Source organism: Passer montanus, unplaced genomic scaffold (assembly GCF_014805655.1).
Source record: "Passer montanus isolate IOZ18808 unplaced genomic scaffold, ASM1480565v1 scaffold2, whole genome shotgun sequence".
Lineage (NCBI taxonomy): Eukaryota > Metazoa > Chordata > Aves > Passeriformes > Passeridae > Passer > Passer montanus.
In genome coordinates, this window is record NW_024366591.1 from 3,567,315 (window position 1) to 3,594,472 (window position 27,158).

Here is a 27,158-nt window from a genome sequence, read left to right on the forward strand (position 1 = left end):
TGTGCTGTTAAAGACCTTGACACATTTTTTCATTCCCAAAAGTAGATATGGATAACTCTGTGAGCTAGTGTCATGTGCCAAGATGAATTTATTGCAGTTATTCCGTGTGAATGGCTTTTGCTTTTCAAGAGTTGTGACAGGGTGCTGTTTGGGGTTTTTTGTTCTAGAAATAAAAGTGTGGTGCCATTTGGTCTTTTGGTCAAGAACTGAAAACAAGTGATAGGGGTTAAAAGTCATCTTAAATGTGAACAACTTGTCTGTATCTCTACTTATCTTCTATGTGAAAGGAACTCTAAAAGGGGGGATATCACACAATTTTTTATATTAAATATTATTTCATTGTGTTCTGGCTTTCCTTGTAGGTGTTCACTCTCTGTTTCTTCAAAGGGCAGGAATACTGCAGTGTATCAATCCATTATTACACTTTGTGAATTCTATGAATGTCATCAGACTTTAAGTCATCATATGGAAAAAAATTTCATATGTACTCTGAGAAAGCAAGTACCTAAAAAGAAGACTTGCAGCTGACAACTCCAAAATGTCATTCCTGAGTGCTTGTGGCAGTATATTAAAATTATTTCTTTAGAAGAGAAATTTAACAGAATTTATTTAACAGAAATAAGGGGTAAAAGTGCATTTGACTTCCATTAGTTTTCGTGGTCATCTTTGTCGAGAAAGGGTGAAAAAGCATTTAAGAAAATGAAAGCTGAAATCGTCTGCATCCCTGGTGCAAAGCAGGAAGAGCCATCAGCACTCCGTGGGTGCTTGGTGCCACCCCTCTCCCAGTTCCCTATTTTTGGAAGGCTCTGTAGAAGGTCAGTGGGAAACATAACTCCCGGCTCCTCAGGCAAAAGCAGCCTGGATTATCATCCATGTGAAACCAAAGACGGGCTGCTAACAGAGAGCAAATAGTTACTGCTGTTAGTATTTCCTAGATGAATGCAAGCAGCTTAAATTTCAGTTGTTCTAAATTAACTGCTGAATTAAAAAAAAATATTTAGCTCTATTTTGTTTCCCCTTGGTCAATCATTCATTATTTCCATCTAATGCTTGAAACCTAATCACCGTTGCTGAGAAAATATTTCAGGAAACTATCTCGACAGAGCATTTTAATGTAAATATTAAGAGAGAAACTTTTTGCCAGTTCGATAAGAATAAATCACATGTCATACATCCATAATCATATACTTCATTCATTTTTAATGTGCAATTGCTGCATTTTTATTAGGAAGCCATAAACACTGATACTGATATTTCATGTTTTATTAGTAATAGCAATTGAAGGAAGAAATTACTGGAAGCTCCAGCTCTCCAACAAGCATGTTTGCATGAGCACAACAGCACTTGGGAAGGGTTTTGGTTGTCATGGCCAAGACTGTGGTTGCCAGCACATCCCTGGTTTGGAATTGTGGCTTTGTCCCTCGTGCCAACCAGTGGGTGAGACTTTCTTGAGGAAATCTCAGTACACATTTTCTCCAAGAAAAATTGGGTTTGTCTTGTCTCTTAAAAAAGATTTTAAAATAATAATATCTTAAAGTATATTTAGAAGCTGCATTGAAATTCCAGTTCCTCAGCAGGGGAGAAAGCACCAGTTTCACCATTCACGTGCCAACCAGTGGCTGAGACTTTCTTGAGGAAATCTCAGTACACATTTTCTCCAAGAAAAATTGGGTTTGTCTTGTCTCTTAAAAAAGATTTTAAAATAATAATATCTTCAAGTATATTTAGAAGCTGCATTTGAAATTCCAGTTTCTCAGCAGGGGAGAGAGCACCAGTTTCACCATTTGATGAATGCCATAAGCTGATTTATGGCTTCTTTTGACGCTCAGTCATGTGGCAGGGGCAAAGGAGCAGCTGGTAATGCAACCAGTAAAAGTTAAAGAGGAGGAAATGCTATATTACAGAAGCAGAGGGATATTATTAGCTCCTGCACTCTGCTAGAGATGATGTTTGGGATGGGAGAAGCTCTTTATGGGGCCTGAAAAATTTCCCTGAGGCTTTCAGGACTTGTATTTCCCAGTGGGAGCTGGTCTGGACCAGACTGTGCCACACAGAAATGAGGGGTCACAGATGCAGAGAGGTGCTGGACATAACTGAGCCCAACACTGGCACTGCATTCTTGCTAATTACTGCAATTGGGTGTGCTGGGTAAGAGACAAAAAAGTCAGGAGCTGAGGCATCTTGGGGAATTAAAACTGAAACTTTTTCTGATTGTTGCTTTGTCAAATTGGGCAGGACCAAGGTGACCCCTCACTCTGCAGATGGCAAAGGGCAGACACTGACTATGGCACCTGGATTGCCATATCAGTAACCCATGGAAAATCATTGTTCCTGTCCTTTAGAGCTCTCTGTGTGGAAAATGTGGGCCAGCCCCTCTCTTAAATCATTGTTCCTGTCCTTTAGAGCTCTCTTCACCTTACCAAGCTCACCCTGGTGGCCTCAAGTCTTGCTCAGACATCTCCCCATGAGAAACTGCTCCAGACATTGATTGCTCTGACAGTGAAAACTCCTTCTCCTATTTTGCCACCCATGTCCTAAGATAAGCCATCAACCCCCTTGAGTGGGCTGGCAAAGTATGAGATGCTATAATGTTTAAGAATTTAAATGTTTATAGGGAGTGAAAAGGCAAGGAAATTTGACATTAGTAATATTTAGCTTCAAAAAAACTCAAACAAAATGAAAAGCCCATAACCTCCCATCCCAATGTTCTTAAAACAGAAAGAACCTTTTCATGTAGGAAACTACAGAGGAGCATTTAGAAGGGCAAAGAAGGAAGAATTCTAACACTGAAAAAAGTGCATGTGATAGCAAATGAGGCCAGTTCTGCATCAAGATGGGTTTTTGTAACTCTTCCCTGCATGTATTCCAGATGAAATTCCCCTTTCCTAAATACTGAGTTGAAGCACACTGACTTAAGGATACTGTTGACACTTGTGTAGTGGTTTTTTTCTTTTTTATCAGCTAGAAGTATCTGTAAACTGGAAAGCTTATAATAAATAATTAATGTAGCTTCTTCTGCTTTTCATCTCTGTGTCTGCCAACCTGGATATATTAAATTTCTTGAGCTTTGCTTCCATCTTAGTTTTGATAATCTCATATCCCTGTTGCCATTATTTATATTGCCTTGATCCATCTTGCAAAATGAGGTCAAGTTTAAAGCTGTATCTGGATCATCCTTGATCTATGTCCTATCTCTACCATTTAACACTTCTTTTTTCTTTGCTTCCTTGCTCTTCTCCTCTTATTTGTACACAACAGTCTTGTTGCTCTTTGTTCTGAATTACAACTCTTCTATTTGTAAAATAGAACTTGTTCAAGTCATGTTTAAATTATGTTCAAAAATAGAATTTTTTTAGTAGACAGTGGAGTATTTTTCATATACCCTAAACTCTCTCCTAAATCCATTTTCACTTTTTAAAATCAAGTGTGTATTTCTGTCATCTTAAAAATGAGCTAGGTTTTTAAAATTTATTTATTTATTAAAAAAAAAAGAAGAGGAAAAACAACAGCTTCCAAGCTGCAGATTGAAAATTAGTTTGTCCTTAGCAAGTGAGATGGTTTTGGCAGCAATCACACTAAACAGGGATTTTCCAATCTTGGCTGCTAACATGAGATTCCTTGTTTAGGATCACATTGCTTGTAGATTACAGAATTGGCCACAGAACAGACACACTACTCAAATGACAGATTTGTCCAACCTGTGCTGTGTTACAGGAAACGGGGCCATGTTTTGTAAACCAGAGCTAATATTTTCCATCTGTAACTAAGTACAAGACTGATGAAGGACATAAAAAATATTCTGAAATGGAGAGCGACTGGAAGAACAAATACCCAGTCTTTAAAAAAATGCATTTCTGTTTATTTCTTTCTCTTATGATCTTGCAGCCGGATACTGCAATGTGTGAATACCCATCCCAAGGGCAGGGCTCCAAGTCACAGCCCAGGAGCTGAGCTGCAGGGAGGTGATTGGACCAGCTCATCAGAGCTCCCAGGCTTTGCCTCATGGGCCTCTAATGCCCTTGGTCCCTGTATGGTGTGCTGCAGTGTCCTTAAGTGGATTAGTGGCAGATGACCTTATGGTTTTGGATTGATGATGGTTTGTGAGCCATTTAGTGTTCCTTGCTCCTTTTGAATAAAAGTTAATGGTGCCAATTTGAGATGCTTTTATGATTTGTCCTTGGTAGAGGACAGCTTTCTTGGCAGATGCTATTGCATTTCCAAAATTGATTTAAAAGGAAGGGGAGGCTCTGTGTTGGGAACAGGGAGCTCTGCTCAACTCATCACCTGTGGACCAAGAGTGTGTGGACAGGAGTTCCCATTTTTGAGGCATATTTTAGAAGACGGGACTAGAGGTGTCAGTGTGAGAGCTGTGTAAGATTGAAAGAAAGAAATCTTATAATGGCTCTCAATGGATGATGATGGAGATGCTCACCAGGCTGGGGCTGCCTGGGTGCTGAGGTGGTGTACCCAACAAACTGGGTTTGTGCAGAACAGACGGCCACAAACGTTTCACAGCTGTGGAAGAGGATTTCTGAAAGGGCAGAATTTGGCTCAAAGTGTTTCTCTGAGATTGTGGTGCCGGCAGCAGTCATTGGGCTGTGCTTTAATCACAGGGTGAAAAGTGCTGCCTGTGTAAAGCAAATACTCCTCTGCCCACTTGTATTTAACAGCAATGACTGCACAAAGCCCATGACTGGCTAATTGTGGTGTGGGTTGGTTTGGGGTTTTTAGCATGAAGGCTGTCAGTCCTGTAAACCACACACAGTTCCACCCTCATTTCCATCTGCTCAAGGTAGCACACGACTCATCTAGCTCTGTGGTGGAATTTCTTTATATTTATTGTACATAGAAAGACAACTTATTTAACTTCTCAGTCTTTATGAAACATAAAATATACTTTACTTGAAAGTTTACTATCAAATAAAATGGTTTTCTTACACTTTTAGAAGAAAACAGATTGTAGTGATGCTACAGCCCCAACCTACAGTGGGTTATAAAAGAGAAATATTGGTACCCTCTCAAATGGAAACAGTATGTGGGTCTGTTACTCCAAAGACTGTCTTATCATACCTTTGGTAGTAAATGTTTAGTGATGAAAAATACTGGAGTGCAGTTAGAAGGTTTTAACATGATTGCTGTTCCAAAGTGGGAGTTTGTGCTGGTATTATTGTAAATTAAGATTTTGAGCAATGCTCTGGGACATATTTTCATGTTTGTAACTATAATTTCAGTGTTGGAATACTAATAATTCAAATTAGCTTTAAAGAGAAAGTTTGAGGTGTCTAGTTATAAGTGTGAACACTGGTATTGTTTTAATATAATACCTTATTTTATAAAGGAATAATAATTGATGCTTATTATTGCTTTGTAAAGTCTAGAGTTCAAGTTTTGCTGAAGTCTGATTTGAGAAACAGAGAAGCCTCATTATTAATAGCTCACATTAATTACAGGGAGCTGAGACAGCAGACCTGAGCATCATTTCCCATATCTTCAGCCAAGAGGAATTGAAAGAGCAGCACTTTGGTGGCTGCTGTGTGGGGATGAGATTGTTTGTAGTCTAACTGAAACAAGTGCTTCAATTCCAGAGACACAGTAAAACACATCCCCCCAAAGCAAGAACTAGCGTTAAAATTGCTAAATGCTGCCTTATTTTTTTGAAAAAGGTTATGGACAATTGACTATCTATTCCCTGGGTAAGGACCAAGGGTGGTGTTTTTTTCTGGCTGCTCCAGGTGAAGGCTGGTCCTAAGTCTGCTGCCTTATGCCAGTTTTGGTCAGTCATTTTCAGGACAGACACTTGCTGTGCCCATGTATAGACTGCTCCCCTTGTCTGCTGTTGATTTTAGGATAAGTACCAAACCTGGGAAATACAGGTGGTTCAGAAAAATAGAGATAGCTGAGCCAGTGTAATTGGTGGACCTTAGAGTATCTGCAGCTACAAGAAAAAGACCAGCTTTGGCAGACACATTTCTGCTCATCATTTGCCAGAAAGACCCATGCTGATTGTGACTAGATTCTGCTGATTGTGGCTTTGTTTATGACTGGAATTGGGACTAGCTTTAAGGCTGCCAACCAAAGTGTTCAAATGTACTTTTATTGTGGAGACATACCCCGCATGAGGGAGCTGACACCTGCAGGAACCTGCTCCTCTTTGGGGCAGGGTTAAATTTCAATTTTCTTAGACTGAACTAAACAGTTCTGTAAGGTTTAAAGCAGTGATTAGTGCTAAGATTGAAGCCTCGGGTTTTAGCTTTTATATTTTTCAGATTCTGTGCTGCTTTAATGTGTAGTTCTGAACTTCATATTAGGGGATGGTAAGCTCTCTTCACAGAGTAGGGAGATAAAATAATTCCTTCTCCAGCTGGAAAGCAAGGACAAATTATCCAAATTTCAGGCCCAAGAGCACAAACAACAGTGGATTGAAGAGAGGAAAACAAGGATGGGACTTTATAACCTAAAGTTGTAATTGACAAATTACTCAAATATGTAAATGGACGAGAACTTATAACAGTGAGAGACCCAGTGACCAGTCATCCATTTTGGGACCATCTTGGGTGTAGCCCTGGCTGGGCTCTTGTGCTGCCCAAGGTGTATCCATTGAGGCCTTTAATAAATCCCTACTTTATTCTTTAACTCTATTCAGCCTCTGTTCTAGGTCAGCCTTCACAAGGCATCAAGATGGAGGCTCCAGTTCAGGAAACCTGAGGCTGTTGGTTTGGTTGTTGAATCCTTGCACTTCAGACAAAGTTGGATGAGAGAAAGGAGAATGCTTTATCCCTTCCAGTGTTGGTCAGGGGTGAAGCCATCTTGCTGAACAGAGCCAGCCTTGCAGCTCCCACTACCAGGACCCCAGCTGGACCCTGTACCTGGTTTGCTAGCTTTGCTTGCAGAAGGAGTTACCAGTCTGGATCTAGTGACAGCTAAGGATGAAGGTCAGCCCTGGGACTGCAGATTTCCTTCTGCTCTTTGCTGGGATTGTGTTGCCTAGGGACTATCCTGGGGCAGTGCTTGCAGGTGGGATTAATACCAGATTAAATAAAAGTATGGGATGGGACCAGAGTGAATTACATACCTTATTTGTTCAGTTCTTCATATTTTTGGTAGACTGACTTTTCTGCCAGTGTCCAACTCACTCAGAAGCTCCTTTTGTGGGTGATGAGTGAATCTCTGTGCATAGTTCTGACCCTTTGCAATTCTTTACAATGGTAAATTGTTATTTTTAGAAAGAAGTTTTACAGAAGCTATGGAATTATTATCTGTATGTTTTAAAAAGCAAGCCAAATGAGGAACAAAAATAATTTGGATTCAAATTCTTTTAAGTTCAAGCTGTGCATTAGCTCTGCTGCTATTCATGGAATCCACTTAAAATCTGCCTTATGGCCTTTTGGATTTGTTCAGTTCTTCTTTCATCTTTTAAAAATTTGGATCTTCAGCCTAATTAAACCCTAGGAAAATAAGAATTTGGTTTAGCTGAAAATTTGCTAAGCAGACATGGAAGAAGCTGGTGCATAAACTATTAATTGCTGCTATGTGAGGACACAAGCAGGAGGAATACATGAAGCAAAGTGGGACTGTGGCATCGCTGTTTGGGGAAAGCTGTTGTTTTGCAAAACATTTCTCTGGATTAGGGAATAACCTGGGATGCCCTGGAGACATAGCTGGGCACCAAGTCAGAGTCATGCACAAACACATGGCAAAGGACTGACTTGCACTTGGCCATTTGCTTTTCCATGTGCACAGCAAGAAAGATTGGTCAACCAGGCAGGCAAAGCAAGAGGCTGCCACCTCCCTGTGGCACAGCCATGGGCTCCCCAGGCAAGGGAAGTCTTTGAGAGGGCAGCAAGGACAGCCAAAGCCAGATGGGATGGCAAGCTGCTGGGAAAACATTAGGGAAGGGTGGGGGGAAAGCTGCAGTATTTGTAAATATTATCTGCATCGAGTTCAACGTGCCTTGGTGTTGTGAAAAGCTTTGGCAGTGCTTTGCAGTGAATTACGTCTGCAGTGAAATGTGAGCAGATGAAAACTGGAAGCAATGATGCTAAACACTCCTGAGGCTTTACCCTTCCAAATGTTTATGTTTATGTGGCTCCTGTTTTGATCACCTGCTTACAGTTGACTGTTTTCCCTTTCCTCCTTGGATTTTAAGGGAGCAGCAGACTAATAAAGGGCAGGATTTCTCTTCCTCCTCTGTTCTCATACTCTGTTTGGAAGAGTAGTGAAATGTCCTGGCAAGCAGATCTGAAGCAGGTCCCTAAGCTATTGGGAGACCTAATGAGGGTCTCTGTGTTGTGTGTCCAGTACTCACAACATGCTGTCAGACTAGAAATGGGAGCTTTGGTGTTGTTAAAACATGAGAAAAATAATTTTTTATTTCCTGTCCTCATAAACACCAAGCCCTGCACATTATGGTGGCCTATGCTTAGGTCCTTGGTGAGCCTGGGCTTTCCCAGTCCACCCCTCATCCTCCAACTCATTTTCTGTGCAGTTAGACAGCCTGGGGCTCTGGGTTAAAGCAGAGGATTTTAATGGGATGCCATTCCCCTCCCTGATACACATCATCCACAATTTCCTCACCACAGGGGATGCTCCTGGGGGCTGATATTTCATATCACCAGCTTGCCATGCCCGTCTATGACAGGGAGAACATTTTAGTCGCTCGCCTTGTTGGGTTGCAAACCTTTATGAACACCGCAACGAATATCCCCGGTAAGTGGAAGATTAATTTCTGTACCACCTGGCAGCAAGCTGTGGATTAGGCTGCTGTCCCTCGTGTGGGTTTAATGTTGGAGGAATGGGGCACTGGAGCACCCAGACAATCAGCCTTTTGTTTAAACAATGAGCTTCTCGGTCTCGTTAGCCAGCGCTCTTAAATTTTCATTTTATTCTGGAATGCAGGCTTGTGTGATGTGGAGAATTGCTTCTGCACAGAGAGACTGCAAACCTGTTCAATTAAAGGAAATGCTCAGATCCAGCTGTTGGAGTCCCATGAATGCCAGGACTCCTCACAGGGTAAGACCAGCGCACTCTGCCCTTGGAACAGATACGACGATTTGCGCCCTAATTCTCCTGAAAAAAAGAGTCTTTGTTGGGAGAGGACGACTGGGGAAAGGAGGAGGAATGCAGAGCGTGTGCAGAAAATGCCCAGTGAGACCAAGTTTTCTGCAGATAACAGAGGGGGCTCTATAGCATGAGCCTGGTAACGAGGCACCACCAGAAGCACGTACGGTACAAGCTCCTGTTACAGCCATAGAATTGTCTTGTAAGTTTGTAAATGCTTTCCTCTCATGAAAAAACATATGTTGTGGAGTAACTTACCCTGTGCTTTCACTTCCAAGGAGCAGGCCAACAAGCACAGCCCTGGTGTGTGACCATACACTGCACTATTTTTGCCTGGGCATTTGGTTATCTTAGTTTTGGTGACAAGTTTCTGCACGCTTTTGTAGGTGGCAGAGGTGTTGGGTGTTGGATGGTCACCTAGATATGCCAGATGTTTTTGTACAGGTCTTTTTATAAAAGCCCTTTTATATCTTTTATGTATAGCTACACATACCAATAGACATTTTTATATATTTTTATATATATATATATAATTTATCTAAATATTTAATATTATATATATTTTTGCATATATATAAAGGGCTGTAGCTGTTTCAGTAGGTGCTGAATACACTTCAGCAACAAATGCACAGCAGCTGACTTAATGCTCATGTCTCAACCAAGAGCTGAGTTCCCAAGGCTGAGGCAGGGGAAGGAAGACATTGGAATGGGATGAACCACAGGAAGAAATTATGAGCTTCACCTGAGTGGCAGAAGCCATCTTCCTACAAGCACCTGGAATCCTCACCCCAAAGCAGGGGCTGGTAACCTCTTGTCTGACTTCAGGAACCATCGTGTCTCTGGAAATGCAGTTTTCCCCACTCCTGCTGTTGTTCCTCCCTCAATCTCACTTTGTTGACTGTTTAAAAATTGTGGCATGAGGGCTTTAAAAAGATACTAGTCACAGTTTCGGCTGCTAAGGTGGAAATGGATTTCTGACTGGCCCTCAGTGGCAGGGAGGCTGCTGCTGGCCCCTAGGCTGCACTCGTGCCTTTTGTCACACAGGCTAAAACAGAAAAGGTTGCATTTTCATTTACTAGCTGGGCCTGTGAGGTGCACAGGATAACAAAATCTCGATTGTTAATTAGCTGCCCCAATTGTCTTTTTTAAGTCAAGTATATGTCCATCTTCCCCCTTATATTAATATATATATACAAATATGTACACATATGTAAATATATATGTACTTGTATGGCTGGGTGTGTATGTGTATAAATACACACACATATCTATAGATACATCATTTATGTACGTGTTAAAAAATATATAAATGCCTGACTTTATTGCCAAGTTGAGAAAGGGCTCTGGTGCTTTAAATCAGTGCAGAAGATGAAGCAGCTGTTGGGTCAAATCTTTGCAGCTTTTCTATTGTGTGATTCTTGTTTCAGGCAGCAGCTGAGCCCACAGGCTCTGTGCAAGAAATTTTGCTGAAGAAATCCCCTCTGCACGTGGCCAGCAGCCTGAATCAGCCTTTTCTGGTGGATGGTGAAACAGTGGAAGACCTTTGAAGGGAATTGCTGCCATGGGGTTTGTCTGGCTGTGAGGTATGTACAGCATCCCTTGCCCCTGCTTCATCTATTTAGTGTTAAAGTGTGTTTTATAGGCACATTGCTAACAAGAGATTGAAGGAGCTGCTTTGTAATCAAAAATAAATAATTCTAACTGTCTGCATGATATGATCTATATGTGGTTTTCTTTCAGGTAAGTTAAGATGCAAAACCAGAGACAGTTGTGGTCCAGCTGATGAGGTGGTATATAAATCAAGAGTTGGGACACTAAGGTGAGTGGCAGAAAACTAACACTTAATACCTCCCTGCACTGTTCCTCTGTGTTTGGGGCAACTGAAAATGGGGTAAACAGTAAAAAACAGCTCCAGATCCCAAGCTTTACTGAGTTTTTGTCTCCCTGACTAGTGTAGAGGCTTGCCACATATCTCCTACAGCAGGCTGGGAGACTGACCCTTCCTTAGAGCTATAAACTCAGATTGTTGCAATGAGAAATGTCTCTAACTATTATTAACCTTGTTTTGGATTTAGGTTTTTTGCAGATGTGCTTCCCTGAGGAGGAAGAGGGGATGATTTGGCTCCAGGAGCTGCAGTTCTGTCCCACCCCATGTACCTGTTCCTGCAACCTCAGCATCTCTCCTGCTGCTGTGGGGGTGCTTCCCTGAGATCAGTCTGCCAGCTTGCACCTTCACCTGCAGGGCTGTGGCTCCTGTAGCCACAGAGACCTCCTCCTGTGTGCAGGGAGAGTGTTAGGCCTCCCTTGACAGAGCCAGGGCCGTGCTGAGAGGGGGAGTGGGACACAGAAAACCCTTCCAGCCTGGAGGAACCAGCAGCACTGCAGGCAGAATCCTGTTGCACAGCAGCCAGACTGGCTGGCACCCCATCAGGGCACTTCATCCCCAGACAGCTGCAGCTGGCCGTGACAACAGCCATGCTGGGCAGGGCTGGAGCAGGCTGCAGGGCAGCTATGGGGGGAATGCAGTGGCACCCAGGGGTGCTGCTTCCTGCACTGCACAAACCACACGTGCTGTACGCGTGAGACACAAACCCCTCGTGCCTGCCCCCAGTGCGCACCACGCTGGAGACACAAAACACACAGCCCTCCTCTCCTGAAACACACACCACCCCTGCTGCACAGCACTTCCACTCTGCTCACGTGGCAAGCAAAGTAGGGGTGTGCTGCAGACATGGGGTACAAGCCACATCAGCCAGCCTCAGGGGGCAGGGTCTGGGTGCTACTCCTGCTTTGCCAGTTCAGGTTTCCCAGCCCCTTCCTTTCTTGCACTGCTGGGATTGACAGTAAGCAAAAGCAGAGCTCAGCACATCCCCCCTGGGTAGGACAGCAGAGAAAGCAGCATTCACCATCTCCATTCTTTCCTCTGCCCATCACCTTTAACCAAACAACATCCATGAGATTTGTCTTAGACCATCTCAGCCTTCCCAAAGCACTTGTCCTGTTGACCCTCAATAATTTCAGGATGCATTCAAGTCTTGCTTGAGGCAACGCTGTGCCTGCTGGTTCACACTAAGCCATGCACAGTGCTAAAGACACAGCTGGGTAGCTCAGGAGCAGAAGGCTGTTACAAGCTGGAGACTGACACTCATTTCCCCCAAATATTTGATAACAGTGGTTAATTTCAATGTCCTACCTGAGTCACTTGTTTGAAGCCAAGTAACCAAAACCAACAACAAAAAAAAAGCTTTTGTACCTTGGCACTATGGTACAGCAACCATCCCTCTGCAGTGTGGGCTTCAAGCTGGTTGACTTAATTCAAAACTGTCTGGTCAAAGACAGTTTATTTGCCAGGTATATGCACCCTTTTCCAAGTAAAACATTCCATCTCAGTAAGGTGGTTAACAGCCCACCCTTTCACCCTTAGGAGAAGCAGATGCCGACTCCAGCACTCCACAGCAGCAAGTTAGAGGCAGTCCCCAAACAACTCTCTGCCTGTGCTGTGGCACAGCAGATGCTCAGCTAGGGAAGAGCCAGCCTGCTCCCCTGTGTAACCCAACTCCCCCTGCCACAGCCTGGGTGTTTCAGCTGTGAGGGAGCCTTAGCAGGAATGCTGCAGGACAGTGCTCCTGCCTGCTGAGCATAGCTTTGATGGTCACACATCTTCCTTCTAGCTGGAGGGACTTGCATGCCCAGCAGGCAGAGACCTGCCTTTCTCACATAACTGCTCCTGGTGCTGTTAATAAACCAAGCCTGGAGCAAGAGCTGTATTTTGATTGATCCTGGACAGAGTGACTCACCAGGTTTGCTGTGGTGGAAGCAGCGTCTTAAAAAAATGAAAACAATCAACAACAACAACACCACAAACAAACAACAACAAAATGCTATTAAGCACAATAAGCTGTTGCATGTTCTGCCTCAGGGTGCAGGCCTGTGCTGGGGCTGAGAAGAGCAGGACATACTGGTTTTTTGGGGATTTTTAAATTGTTTGTTTATGTATTGACTCACAAGCAGGTGAGGGCACTCTCCTCCCCTCTGGAATCCTTCAGCATCTGAGTGTCACTTGCTCTGTTCACCAAGAGCCACCCACCAAGATCCACTCTCAGCTTCAGGCCACCAGCAGCACGTCCTTGGAGTTCACTGGGGAAAAAACAACTTTTTCTGAAGAGTTTATGAAATTTGGAAGCAGTGAACAGTTCAGAATTCACACAAAAGGAGTGCATATCTTCAGTAAAACCAAAGTATGAAAATTACCTCCACCAATACCCTTCTGAGGTACCAATTTCATGAGTATTAACAACAGAGTGGCACTAGGTGGTTTCTCCCAGGCCTTGTCAAAGGGAAAAGACTCTGGGGATCCTTTGTTATTTCTGATAAAGGTTTTAAATTACACATCTAGCTCCTATTTTAGAAGGGATTTTGACACCAATGAGAAGAATGCTGTTGGTGGTAGGGGTGAGGGGGACCTGCATGCCTTGCTGGTGAAGGGTCACACAATGTGTGACAGGTAACACAATGTGTGCTGGTGCCTCCTCCCATCCTGAGACTCAGGCAAATCCACTGCAACCTGCTGGACATCACAGGAAGCCTCACAAGTATGGACACAAACCAAAATCTGGTGCAATCACATCAAACAGTAAGTTCTCCAAAAAAAAAAAAAAAAAATTCAGGTTATTACAGGTACAATCCAGCATAGTATAACACCAGCTCAGGGTGCCATGAAGTCAAAACATCCACTGAACTACCAGCACAACTTGAGTTTCTGTGAAGTACTAAATTTTGTATGTCTAACCTTGAGTCTAATGCATCTTAACGGTTACACCAATATATTCTGACGTATGTGCTAAGGTGTACAATACTTGATATTTAAACACAGGCACAAGAGCAGAGTTCCAGAAACTGAACAAAAGCATTTTCATAGGTTGTCTAGGTTATCTCACCATTATTCTGTAATGAAAAATACATCCACAATGGATTTATGTGCCTCCATACCTGATCCATGCTTGCCAGCTACATAATGCACTCTACTGAAGCCCATTGTCAAGTTTGCAAATGAAGCAATGCTGGACAATCTTAATGCCAGGGACATCTTTTGTGTTGTCTAAATCTACTCTTTTTCTTTGGCATTTGTATTTCATTTTTCCTTCTCCTTTGACTGAGGCCAAGCAGACAATTTCCTTCATTGCCCTCCCAACTTGGGTGTCACCTGTTCTAGACCCAGTTGTGGATTTAATCCCAGGGATCCAGAGGAAGGAGCATCCTCCTAGCTCTTGGGACAAAGAATTAAAATTAAGTCTTTCTGGCCTTTCTTTTAGTGAAGGCAGCTGGTCCAAAGCTATTTCTAGGTTAGAAAAAGTGCCTTTATTGCTGTAACCATCCCATGTAGAGGGCTGGACTAGAGGTAGTCTCAAACAATGGGCAGAGGAGTCAAGCAGCAAATCCCCCATATGGAGTCAGTAACTCTTATCCTGTGATCCAGGAGACATCATTCATGTTGCAACTTGGATGATATTTCTGGAGTGAGCCATGAATTAATTACTGGAGGCTGGTCCCATGGAAAGCATTCCTGTTTGTCACCGACTGCCACCCAGGGCACTGGGGGCTTGATGCTTGTTGTGGACACAGCCACATTAGCCTGATGGAGTCCAAAGTGACAACAGCTTTAAGAACTAAACTTGCCCTTGTGCATCCTGCAGGAGAATGATGGGCATCATCCAGTAAAGCCTCAGTATATGCAGTACTCAAATATACCTTTGCATACTTAGAAGGGTAAACATTAGGTTTTAGGAAACCTAGTTTAGTTTTTCTGCTTCTTAACACATTTCTGTGATATTCTGTGACAGCTGCTTATCTGTCACAATACAGCTGGTTGTATTGATCGAATCACCTTGATTAGCACAGGTTTATTCTCATTACCATGTGGCACACAATCATTTATCCCCAACCTCAAAAGCAGTGGAGGCAAAAAGGAACTGACCCCTTGTTAGTCATCCTCAAATGATTAGGCCTGTATGGATACTATGGCACACACAACCTTCATTTTCCAGGGGTTTGCAGAAGTTTTATCTGTCACATTGCAACAGTACTATTTGTTTGGGCCCACTGTTTGAGACTGTAAAGGTACTTTTTCTAACTTAGCAATAGCTTTGGACCAGCTGCCTTCACTGAAAGAAGGGCCAGAAAGACTTAATTTCCTTCTTTGTCCCCAGCATGCAGCTACGTAATATGTTCTGGAAACTTTGACTATTTGAAGCAAGAGATAGTCATTTGTCTTTATGGGCTGCATCAAATGGTGGATTTAAAACAGTTGGGAGCGTACAGAGCAAGGGTAGGAACGAGGAAACTTGGTTTGCTTCCTTGGTAACAAAATCTACAGCACAGCAGGAGAACAGAGCATGATAATTAGGGAATTACAGCTGTTAGTCACAGAAAATATGCTGCAGTTGCAGGTCAGGGACCTGAGGTTGTAGCACAGGAAGGAAAACTGTAATTTAGAGTCTTCAAGGAACTCACTGCATGCATCAGACTTCTTGCTACTTATAGCATCTCTACACCTGTTTTCCAGGGTGGAAGTCCAACAGACAAGAGCAGAGATCAGCAACAAGCCACCAAGGAAATAAAGTTTCCCTACAATAGCCAGCACAAGAACTATTTTTAATGAGAAATGGATATTCCATTGACTCTTGTTCATCCTCCCTCTTTCTAAGCAGAACAATCTTTAGGAAGAGGGAGATGACAAACTTGATCCATGTAACTATTCTGGGAGCTAGCATCTCCCTTAAGAAGCACCAGTTGTTACAAGGGATGAAACTGGGCTTGGCTTGGAGACCTCTGTGTATTAATCCAGAGCCTTGTATTAGTTTCCTGCAAGGAAACTGAAAAGTTCCTGAAGGGAACTGAAGAATACAAAAGGAAATACAAGCTTCACACTGAATGCAACACCACTTCATTTTCCTAGCCTTCACCTTAAAAATGACAAATGCTAATCAAGTGCTCAGGAACAAGTCCAACAGATGCCCACAATAACATCACTAAAGCCACTCTGCCACAAGCCTTTAAAAGGAGAGGACCAGCTGGTATAGTTTAAAGCAAATCTATTACTTGTGCTTTATTGTAACCTTTGATCCAGCTAAACCCCCCATAAGAAATTCCTCATTGCCATTCCACTCAAGAAGAGAATTTTTATTCATTTATTTCACCCAGTCTCCTCCACCTTTTTTCCAAACTGGTCTTGTCTGAGGTTTTGAGATAATCTTTCTTTCCAAAACTTCTAGTGTGCAGAAAAGGATCTTTCTTACTTCTCTCTCCTTAAATTAAGTAGCTTCAGAAACAAAGAGGTGACTCCTACAGGCAGGAACTGCATCATAAGGGACCTTGAGGGAACATAAACTTGCTGAGGAAAAGAAGACACACCAACCATTCCCTGAGGCTGACCAAGAGCTGACAGCTTCTTTTCTTCAGACCTGCACCTGTGCTGCCCAACCACAGAGCTCAAGATTCAGAGGCCAATGCCAGGAGAGCTGAGACCATGAGGCTCAAAGCTCTCCACAAGGCATAACAGTTCCTTCAAGTGATAATAGACAAAGACTTTCAGCATTTCCTTGCTGTACCAGTTAGCAGCTTTACATCACATCTCAGCCAAACTCATTCTTTCCATGGAAAAGCAGCTATTAATAACTTCCTACCTCCCAGTCCAGCCTGCTGACCAGTAGCCAGGCCTCCCTAGTTCTCCTTGAAGCCTGGCAGCATGCCACGCAGATCAACTAATTCAAACTATTTTGGACAGGAAGATATTTCAGTGTCCTAGACCCTCAAGTTGTCCTAAGCTAGCCTCTGTTCCAAAGGAGTATTACATGATTCACCCACTGCTCTCCCTTAGGTGAGGTGTCACAGTGAGAGCTCAGAGGTGAGCAAAGCCCCTGAGCTCTGGGGTAAAACCCTTCCCTTGGTACCCTACCAGCTCTCTGGATGTCAAGTTTTCCTGACCTTGTAAGATCTGAGGAACAGTGGGAAGCACCTACAGTCAACCAAAGGGCTGCAACACTTCTGTTCTTGGTGAGCTGCTCACCCTAGAGTCTTCTCCTCAGTCAGAGTTAGGTGTCAGTCAGGTTTATGCATTTGGAGGCTGGGGCAGTTGTGCCAGGTGCTGGTGGATCCTTCCTCCTTGCCCTGTCTCTGGTCAGCACAGACTGGTAAAGGCAAGTTGGCTCCCAGTCCCTATTCAAAGGACAGCCTGTATTCTCCACCTTTCTGAGACACAACACCTCAAAGGAGAGGCATTGCTGCCATTTGGGACAGGATTTCTTTACATTCAGAAGAAATATCAGCTGAGATGCATCTCAGTCCTGTAGCCTTTTCACCAGAGCCACTAAACCGTAATAATGTGACATTTGGTTTTAAAGCCTTCCAGAGGAACACTGCAATTGGCATTTTAGAGCCCCAGGCACTGACTTGCCCTAGATGTGCCTGCACCCACTTGCTGGTACTTGTGCAGTCATTCCTCTAGGGGAGACAAGGATTCACCAGGTCTTGGTGCAATGCACCCAGTTCATCTCAGTAAAAGTTTTGAGTCCAATCCTCATAGTGCCAAGTGCTCGATGCCATTTTTAGAAAGCAGAATAACTAAGTATTTAAGGACAGATCCTTCCCCAAATAGACAAGAGCCAATCAGCAGCTGTTTCTCTGGAAAGATTTTGCCAACACTACAAATGCTCCATATAGAAGCAGAAAGGCACTACTTCTGAGCATAAATGCATGTTAGATGACATTGCCACTAAATATACCAGGTGACTGTTAGCACAATTGGTTTGCTTCCAGTCTGGTTCCCCTCTTTGGTGTGGGCAGCAAGGGCATCTTAAATGAAAAAGCCCCAAGATGAATTTAGTTTAATGACTGAGTGTGAAGGGGGGCAGGGAAGAAGGAAAGAGAACCAATATTAAGTGTGGAAACTAATACAAAAAGCTTCTGGGATATTAATAGTGTGCTGAACTAATAAGATGCAGTCAAAGCTATGAAGTTTCTGCAACACCGCAGCAGCTGCTACAGTGAAGTAAGGGACTAGAGTGGATCTGTGTATTTACAGCAGTTATCTGAAAGCCTGGGCATGTAATTCCACTCAGAATCCCCACCAACACAAATACATTAAAAGCAGACTGAAAAAGCTCCTGTAAACCCACTAAGTACAATAGCTAAAGTTTCCACAAGGAATAATTCATAGCATTACAGTTATGCTCACAGAGATGGACAAGACCCTCTCTGGACTGAACAGCGAGCAGAAGCTCTTGCTGAGAACACGATATACTGTAGCAGCTCAAATACCTTCCGACCCTCTTCACTGCTAAAAACCCCTCTGGGACAGGAATCTGTAACATAAAGAAGTCCCATAGAAGTTAGGCAAGAGAGTGACTGCTAAAAAACCTTAAATCCATATTGCTTTTTTGGTTTTTGTTTGATTGCTTGGGGGGCTTTTTGTGGGCTCGGGGTTGGGTTATTTGGTTGTTGTTTTTGTTTGGGTTTGGGTCTTTTGAGGGTTTTTTGCATGCACCTACAGATGAGGTTGGTTTGTTTATGAAGAGATGAGACCAGACATCCACCTCCTTCAAATGTTTGAGAACAGGCCCAGTCAAAGACAAATCCTAGGAGCCAGGATTTGGAGCTAGAGCATAGATCCCAGCACACACCAGACCAGATGGGAGCCCCCTACATGAGCTGGTAGATGGCAGCAATTTACAGCTCACTGACAGCTCTGTGGTGCCTTCTGTACATACCCCCACAGCCTCTCTGAAGGCTGAAGAAAGCTATGAGATTGAGAACCCCACAAAGCACAAGAAAGGTAGTGCCTGGTTAATCCTACAAAAGAGCTGAGGGAACAACTCAACCCCCCGTCCATACAGCACCTGCCATGCCAGGGGCACATCAGGAAAAACTGCAACCACAACAGCAGCACAAATGCTGCTCTTGCCCAGAAACACCACAGCTCTGGGTATGGAGCAGAATCCCACTATGGAATGAGTGAGTAAGCATGTAACATGAATTTATAATGGATTTGAGAGTAAATGAACATGGTCTCTACACAACAAGAGATTGAGGTCACAAACAGCATCACCATGATCCCCTTGGACTCCTCAAGATAAGCAGTACCCTGAGAGTATCTAAAGCCCTTGCCTGGTTGACTATTGCAGTGAGAGCTCTCTGAAGGCTAATGTTAGATAGCAAAATATTAAGAGAGGAGTAAATGCCATTTCGTTAAGGAAACTTTAGAGAAGAGTGACAGTTCTGAAGACTCATTTTAAGCTTTCATCACTGGCAGGAAAGAGGAGAAGTCAGGTTACTTAACTGCTGTTATGACAATTATCAAATGGAAGAGACCAGTGACTTGAAGAGAACATTGCAGTTCAACAGCAAAATTCCACTCTGCTTTTCATTAGGTGTGTCCAATTACTTCCAGTATAAATTAGCTAGACTGTTGAAAGCAGGTTTGCAGAAAATTAGTTTAATGCTATTATGAAGTGGGGGAAAAAAAAGAAAACAAGGAAAGATTCATTTCCCATTAAATAGTCACAAAAGTTTAAAGCTATGTTGAAGATCTCTCAGACACTGCAGAACGTTTCAGAATTCCTATCTGCTTCACTGGAAAGATTCAGGATTACAAGGAAAGGTCCAGGATTCCAAGGCAGCACTTGATGTTAACTTTGTGCAGCAGTCCTAGGAATGAAAAGCAAGAACTTACCAGGGTCAGCTCCAGTAAAGCTGACTTCAAAGTGCACTTCCAGGCTGCTGAGCAACTGCAGATGCAGGCAGATGGCTCATAACTATTCTACCACATTACTCACACAAATTGTTGCTAATAGAGTCATGCCATCAGTATTACAAGCCCTCTCCCCAGTCCCACTGGGCTCAGTGACCATTCATGTTCCAAACTAACAAGTCAGCACCTTCAGTTAGGCCAGAAAACAAGTAAGGAACAGAAAACAGGAGCGATACCATACAACTGTACCATGTGTAGTGTAGGTTGCAGTTGTCTCTGAAAGTTTAGGCAATACTGCTGAGTCAGACAAGCTTCTCATAGAAAAACTCATGTGTTTCTATTGTACTGACACGCAGAAAGAGAGCCTCATCCTGTTTGTGATACTCAGCTCCGACAAAAGCAGAGGTTCACACATCACCCTATTTGGAATAAGGGACTTCAAAAGCAGAACTCTCCAAAACCTTGCTGAAAAAATGCTTTAAACATTTCCCATATGGTAAAAGTGCTCTAAGGGTCTGTGTTCCCAATTGGACCATTAGCTGCCTGAGCACCATGAGACTTAACACTATTCCCTGGAAGCAGAAGAACTGGGACCTGTTCTTTCATTATCAGAAAGGGACAGGGAGGGAGTTAGATGGAGGGCAAACAAGAGCCCAAAGCACTCCCATCTCTAGTGCCCTTATTGCCTGCATTGTCTCATTTCTGAGGGAATTAACTCTGGGGAAACCTTGGTCATTTGGGACAGTGCTGTGACCCCACACTTTGCCTTTTGGGCAAGTGCAGGGTGAGCCATGCACACATGACTGAGATAGGAAGAGACACTAATGAAGTGTTCAGGGTTTTCTCAGACCATCCTGTCATTTGGCATAAGAATCACAGAGGAAACAGCTCCTCCTAACCTGAACTGGGCATTGAAAATACTCAAGCTCTGACATTCAACAAGCACACACTTGCTCAGGCTTGCTGGTCATTAATTTAAACCCTGTATATAATAAACTTCAGTTGTGGAGCCATGAACTAAAATAAGTGTTGAAAGCACAAGTAAAGTAAAAGATAAAAATGTTCACAAGGAAATGAGCAGAATGACCAGACAGGAGAAACTGAGACAAACAGGTCAGAGAAGTGATATCAACAGAATTATTTGCCATATTGAGAGTTCACATACAAACACTAAAATCAGAAATTTACCTACCCTATAGGAAAATCAGACATTGCATTTCTATTTAATTCTATTTAATCTCACAAGTATCAATTGGAGTTGGACTAGATGATCACTGTAGGTCCCCTCCAACTTGAATACTCTAATTCTCTTCCACTATGATGATCTCCAGAAAAAGGAACCTGGGCAACCTGCAATCACAAGACTGCACAACATCACAGGATGATTTTCCCCACATACAACTTTCTGTTTTTTTGAAATTTTTATGTCCTTCCAACCAGAAGGAGACTTCCAAGCTGTCACAACAGACCTATTCTAATAGAAAGTTATTTTTTTGCTTTAAGTTCTACAGAGTGCAGAAGTTGCATGAGCAGAATTGTTAATGGAAAAAAATAACAGATTTTTTTTTTATTCTTAGGAATAACAGATTTGAGCATTATAATTAAAGTTCACACTTTAATTTGAAAATATTTTAAAGAAACACTGGCTAAGAGGCAAAGGTGACCGTGAGGTGAAGTTTACTATTACACTCATTTCTGTCCTTATCTCTTGATTCCTGCAGCATCTTTCATTTGATTGTCTAATGAAGAATCAGAGGAAACAATGAGCTTGCATCCCCTAAAAAAATTTCCTAGTGAAGAGCAATCTGTTCTTTTGGTGCTCATTTGGTGTTTTTGCTAACTGCTCCCATGATGTGGTGAAATCCTAAACAATACCAACCAAGCTCCACCAGATTTTTGGAAGCCTTAACTCGAGAGACCTTGCAACACCCCCGTGCGGTTAAAAAAAGGATCTTGGCTCATGCCACCCACCAGTGAAACAGACACCCTTAGGCTGGGATGAAGCAGCTGTATGACACCACGCAGCAACACTTCACAGCATTTTAGGGTAGAAAGCAATTAACCTTTGGCTGAATCCCCTTAGCTCCAAGCTACAAAAGGAGTGTTTGTTCTGTTTTCTTCTCTACCCCCCACCTCCCCCAAGGCTGCACGGCTCTGGTGTTCTCATTAGCTCACTGCCCAGGCTGCTCTCTGGACCCTGAAATGGAGAACAACAGTTGTCATCAAATTAATAGGCTGTTTATCCAGATAATAATTTTGTTTTTTCTTGCTTCTTCTCCAGAGCAGTGGCAGCTGATTCCAGTAAAATTAGGGTGAGGTTGTAGTGCACTGTTTCTGTTGGGACAGTAAATACACTGGAGCTGAGATCTACTTGAGGTCGCAGATGTACTTTACAGCAAATTAAGGGAATTTGGACAAGGTCCTCTTTACAGGTATGAAGAGAGGGAAAATATCTTTCAGCCCTCTAGTATTTCTTTCTGGGCTTAATTGAAATTTAATCCTACTTCTGCACTCACACAGAACCTTCATCCTCAAGTCCTGCCCTAAAACAGAGCTTCCCAGAATCCAAGTTTGACATTGACATTGTGGAAGCCTGGTAATCCTCCTAAATGTCCCTTAGATTTTTAACTCCTGAATTAGCATCCTGTATAGCACAGGCAAAAAATCAATGAATTATAAAATCTGAAGGCAGTCAGGCAGAGGAATATAATCTGTGTTTGATCCCCTGACTTCACCCTGAACACGTATTTCCAACTTCATTTGCTGCTTATCAACTTCACTCCATTAGTCTTCCACTCCCTTCCAGAACAAAGCATATTCCTAAAGTGACACAGTTTTCAGCTGCACCACTTCAAGCAGTTAGAGACCACTCTGACACCTCCATTCCAGTGCATGCTTCTAACATCAAGCTTCAGCAAAGGTGCTCTGCTCTGAGCCATCAGAAATGGGAAGCTGTGGCTGAGGCTCTGGAGCAGGGCAAGCAAAGCCAGACCAGCAACAGCCTGTGAGCTGCAAGGGGAGGGCACAAAGCCAGGGGCAACATAGCTGGAGCTCTGCTAGGCACCCTCAGGAATGATCTTTCCTGGCAAGCTCCAGGCATGGCCAAGACCTGCCTGGTCACAGCATCTGCCAGTGCACATCCCCTCTAAGTGGACAGGAGGAGCAAGCCCACTGTAGATCCTCAGCCCCAGGCCAAAATCCGTTTTCCTACCTTTTGTTTCCTTCACCTGCATGACATGAAACCTTTCACCAGCCCTTCCCAAACAAATATTTTCAGCTGAGGTGCTGTGAGAGTAGATCTGACTATAACTTGACACCTTCCTACTCCTATCCTGGGTCTGGTGTCATATTCAGACATGAGTGTTACAGTCATCTTTTCCAGAGCCTGAGGTCAACCATTTTGCCTTGGTTATCTACAGAATAGGCTGCTGTAAATGCTCCTTCTGCAGGCAAACAAGAAGTCAGAAAAAAAGTGAGTCAAAACAACGCTTCTCCTAAGGCCGGCCTCACTAGAGCAATGCAGGCAGGAAAGGGGAGCCTGCATTAGCAGATACCCTGCTAGTGGGCTAAAGGGGAAGGAATCCATAAAACCTCCAGGCATTCCAGCAGCCTGGGTACCCAGGATCACTTTCACAGTTTAGGAAACAGTTTCATCTCAACCCCCACAAACTGACCTTGGCAGAACACCGAAAGTTTGCACATAACAGCCATGTTTGTGCCATGAGTAATCCAGTCCTCTAAGCTAATGCTCCATTTTGCTGGTGGAACAAAATATCTTGTTATCATGTGAACTACATCACACTAAATGATATTTATGAGAACCCCCTGAGTCCACTTAACGAGATCCTTCTACCCATGGATTTTCATCATTTTATGTATCTTCATGTCTTTCCCACATAATTCTTGTTTTAGACATTATCACATTTTTCCAATACACCAGAAGCAAAGCATACGTGCTCAGGCTGAAACAACAACCTATGCTGGACATTAAATGGGGGAGTCTCTTCTTCAGAAATAACCCAACATAAATCTTCTGATTAACCACAGCTCAATGAAAGAAGAGATATATACATACCTCAGCAACATATATGGTCTTATAGTAACACCTTCCTTTTTCCTTTCCATTGCTTGAGTTTATTTCACACATTCAGAGCTAATTCCATCCCTTAGCAGTCCAGGTTAGAGACCCACTAACACCTGGACATGAACATGACAGGACACTATTGCCTGCTGCTGGCCAGCAAGGGAAGGAACAGCACACTGGGACAGCCAGGAGTGGGAAGTGTTGCTTCCACACTTGCCCTCTTAACCCAGTCAGCTAGGTTAAAACATGAGAATAATGCATTTAGGGGTTTCTAGCTAAATTACATTTCTGTTTTTCATTATTTTGTGTTCCCAGTGTTACTACAGTAGTTAAGTTGGTAGTTACAGCAACTCTTCAAAAGAAAGAGGCAAAGCTTACACAAAATTAAGCATGCAGAGAGAAAATTCAGGACCCTCATCCTATAAATGCTCCAAGATGGCACATCAATGCTCTTCACTTCCATCTCTTGAAGAAAATGCAACTTCAGAAAGTAATTTATGCCAGTTACATTAAAATTAGAACAGGTACCTCACCTGTATTAATCACCTTGTAACCAGCTCAGAAGCCCTGTGAGATACAGCAGTTTCTGGAAATAAGAACTAATGAACTTGGCCAAAGAAGCTGTAACTTGAGGAGTGGGAGCAGAGTGAAATATTTCAAAGCTAATGAGGAGTTTAGACCCAGTGGAAGAGAGATGCCTGTTTTTCTAACGAGTCAAGATGCCCATTTCTAGTGCAGCTGGACCAGGTAATGTGAACGGTTATAATTCACTTACATTTAAAAGTCTGAAGAGAGAGCCCCTAGAGCCAGTGAGAAGCTGCCCTTGCCACAGCTAGATGCTGAAGGAAGCAAAAGCATGAAGGACAGATTTAAATTGTGGTATGTCTTTGAAGTTCTTGGGCCATTTGGCATTAGAGGGGTCTCTAAGAGGCAAAAGGAGAAATAATGCTTTAAGAAGTGTGTGACAGCCAAGTTCATATAGCTTCTGGCTTTGCAAGTTCTCACAGAATTAAGCACGTTCACATGCATTAAAGGGTGGGTGTAGAAACAGACCATACCTTTGGCTGCATTAATAACATGCTGATTTGTACTGATAATATTTGTGGGCAACCCTTTTCTCCTGCCTCTTTCATGCAGACGCTCCAATATAATGAACTATATTAAGCAGCTCATGTGTAGATTTTTCCAACAGCATCTGACGATCTGCCTTCCAAAACATCATTCACCATGCCATGAATTCAGAAGTGCAGGACCACCTTGCATAGGCTGAGTGCTCTCCTTCACAAGGAACTTGGGATCCATGGCCACAAAGACAGGAGCTGATGTGCTGATGAGAAAGTTAAAGGGGACTGACATTTTCCCAACACCAGGAACATTGCAGGTAAGGACAGGGTCAGCAGTCCTCAGGCAGGGACCTAAAACCAGGCCCAGTTTATGTGTGCCCCATGCAGACAGAGGGGCAGGCTGTGCCCAGAGGGCTGAGCAGCTGCACACACCACTCTGAGCTTCTGCAGCTTTCCAGCTGACATCATGCAACTGCAGCTTTGCAGAATGGAAACAGGACGACTCCCAATGGTTACTCATGTCCAAGTCACTGCAAGAAAAAGAAAACACAATCTCTGTTCTAGTTGTCCCTGTGCAAATAGTGAGCGTGGGTGTGGATACATCACTGAAAACCTGGGGTGAAGAACAGCCCATCCACAGGCAGGGTTGCAGTGGGAATTTACTCCTCTGGGGCAGAAAGGAAAGGCACAGCTCACAGGTATCCCAAAAAGTGCAGCAGGCACTCTGCACTACCTCTGCTCCCTCCCAGAACACAGAACAGCACAGCACAGCACAGCACACAGGCTTTCCCAGCCCTTCCCCTGCCAGACACAAACCAGCTTTTTGCTGTGTCAAAGAGAAAGAGGGAAGCAAACTAAGAAGAAATGCACTCAGCCCAGTGTTATCTGGCAATGCTGAGTGAGAGAAGGAGTATGAAGTATCCAGCGAAATCCCACTGTGCAATAACTGACTGACAAGCCCCTGGAAGCTCTATAAAGTGTCCTTTCATTCTTGCCTGCCCTCGGATGGGCAGGTGCAGGCAGTAAGGCAGGAGTGTAGAAAGAAACTCTTAGCCCTCCAGACAGTATAGTCTCCAAAGCTGATATTATGGTCAAACAGCACAAGCCATAAGCCAGCCCTTCCCTGTCTGTCATCGTTCCTGCCTTATTGTCCTGGGCTTTGCTTTGTTCACGGGGAGCAGGCATGCTCCAGTTCTCAGGCACATGCCAGCAAAGGCGCTGGCGTGCTGCCCACCCTAAGTACCGTGTAGGCAGGATGGCGCCTCCGAAATTTAAAACAATATTTAATGTTTTACATCACTGCAGGCCTGTAGATTATTTTCTAAATCCATGAAGCAACAGTGGATCAGCATGTGGTGTGTTAATGCTGCACAAGGAAATAATGCATGAGGGGGAGAGATTAGGAGGGAGCACTTGAAATTGCAGTTGGCATTAGCTATAGGGTAACACATAGCATGGGATGACCTGTTCATCCCAGGCTCCACTGTGCATTTAACAGTGCACTCCAAGAAAGAAACATACGTAAGAAAAGACTACCCTAGAAGCAGTTTCACTTTCCTAGTTCTACCCACCCAAACCTTTGAGGGAAAGCTTCTTCAGGAACTGCTTAGGAATCATTGTTTTCAGAACAGAGGACACAGATCTAAACTGAAAACCTCAAATACAAGCCTGCTTCTCAAGTACAAGAAAAAATATCAACATAATGGGCAGGGAATGACACCCTCTGGTTGATGCCATTCCACAGACTCCAGGATTATCCTCTCAAAGTATCAGCGGATCATTCTTTCTGCTACTATTGTTAGAAGTCACCTTAAGGACCTGAGCAAACACCGTAGCTTTGAACTGATTAAGATAGTGGTATAAAATGTAAGAGTTCGAGAATGGTATTATAAAGAAAATATGTTACAGCTTTTAATCAGGAAGAAGTTGGCTCAGACCAAATGGAGATATCTTGACTCTCTGCCCAGCTCTATTTTCTTGTTCAGTGATCAACTTTGTTATGAAATTAATTTTGCAGGATTAGGGTTAAGTCCTTTTCCATTGCCTTATATTTGTCACTCATGAGGCGACAGCAAAGATCATAACTTCATTTCCAAAACAGAAGCCTGACAATATAAGAAGAATTTGTCCAAGATGAATGGTGAGGTTCACTGACCTCAGTCAGGTGACACAAGGCTCAAACAAATACTGCAGTTCAAAAAGCCACCAT

General features: G+C 43.3%; 2 long non-coding RNA genes across 5 annotated transcripts in view; one reads left to right on the forward strand and one right to left on the reverse strand.

Moving 5' to 3' along the window:
- The window catches only part of LOC120501184, a 45,450-nt gene extending 31,733 nt beyond the window's left edge, over positions 1 to 13,717 (forward strand). For 2 of the 3 annotated variants that reach the window (XR_005627236.1, XR_005627235.1), the window contains one exon: positions 8,580 to 13,717. This is a non-coding gene — a long non-coding RNA (uncharacterized LOC120501184). The remainder of the gene's footprint in view (positions 1 to 8,579) is intronic. The other variant, XR_005627237.1, reaches the window with a different exon arrangement.
- Positions 13,718 to 13,866: 149 nt separating this feature from the next.
- The window catches only part of LOC120501183, a 45,657-nt gene continuing 32,365 nt past the window's right edge, over positions 13,867 to 27,158 (reverse strand). For both annotated transcript variants that reach the window (XR_005627234.1, XR_005627233.1), the window contains exon 15: positions 13,867 to 25,479. This is a non-coding gene — a long non-coding RNA (uncharacterized LOC120501183). The remainder of the gene's footprint in view (positions 25,480 to 27,158) is intronic.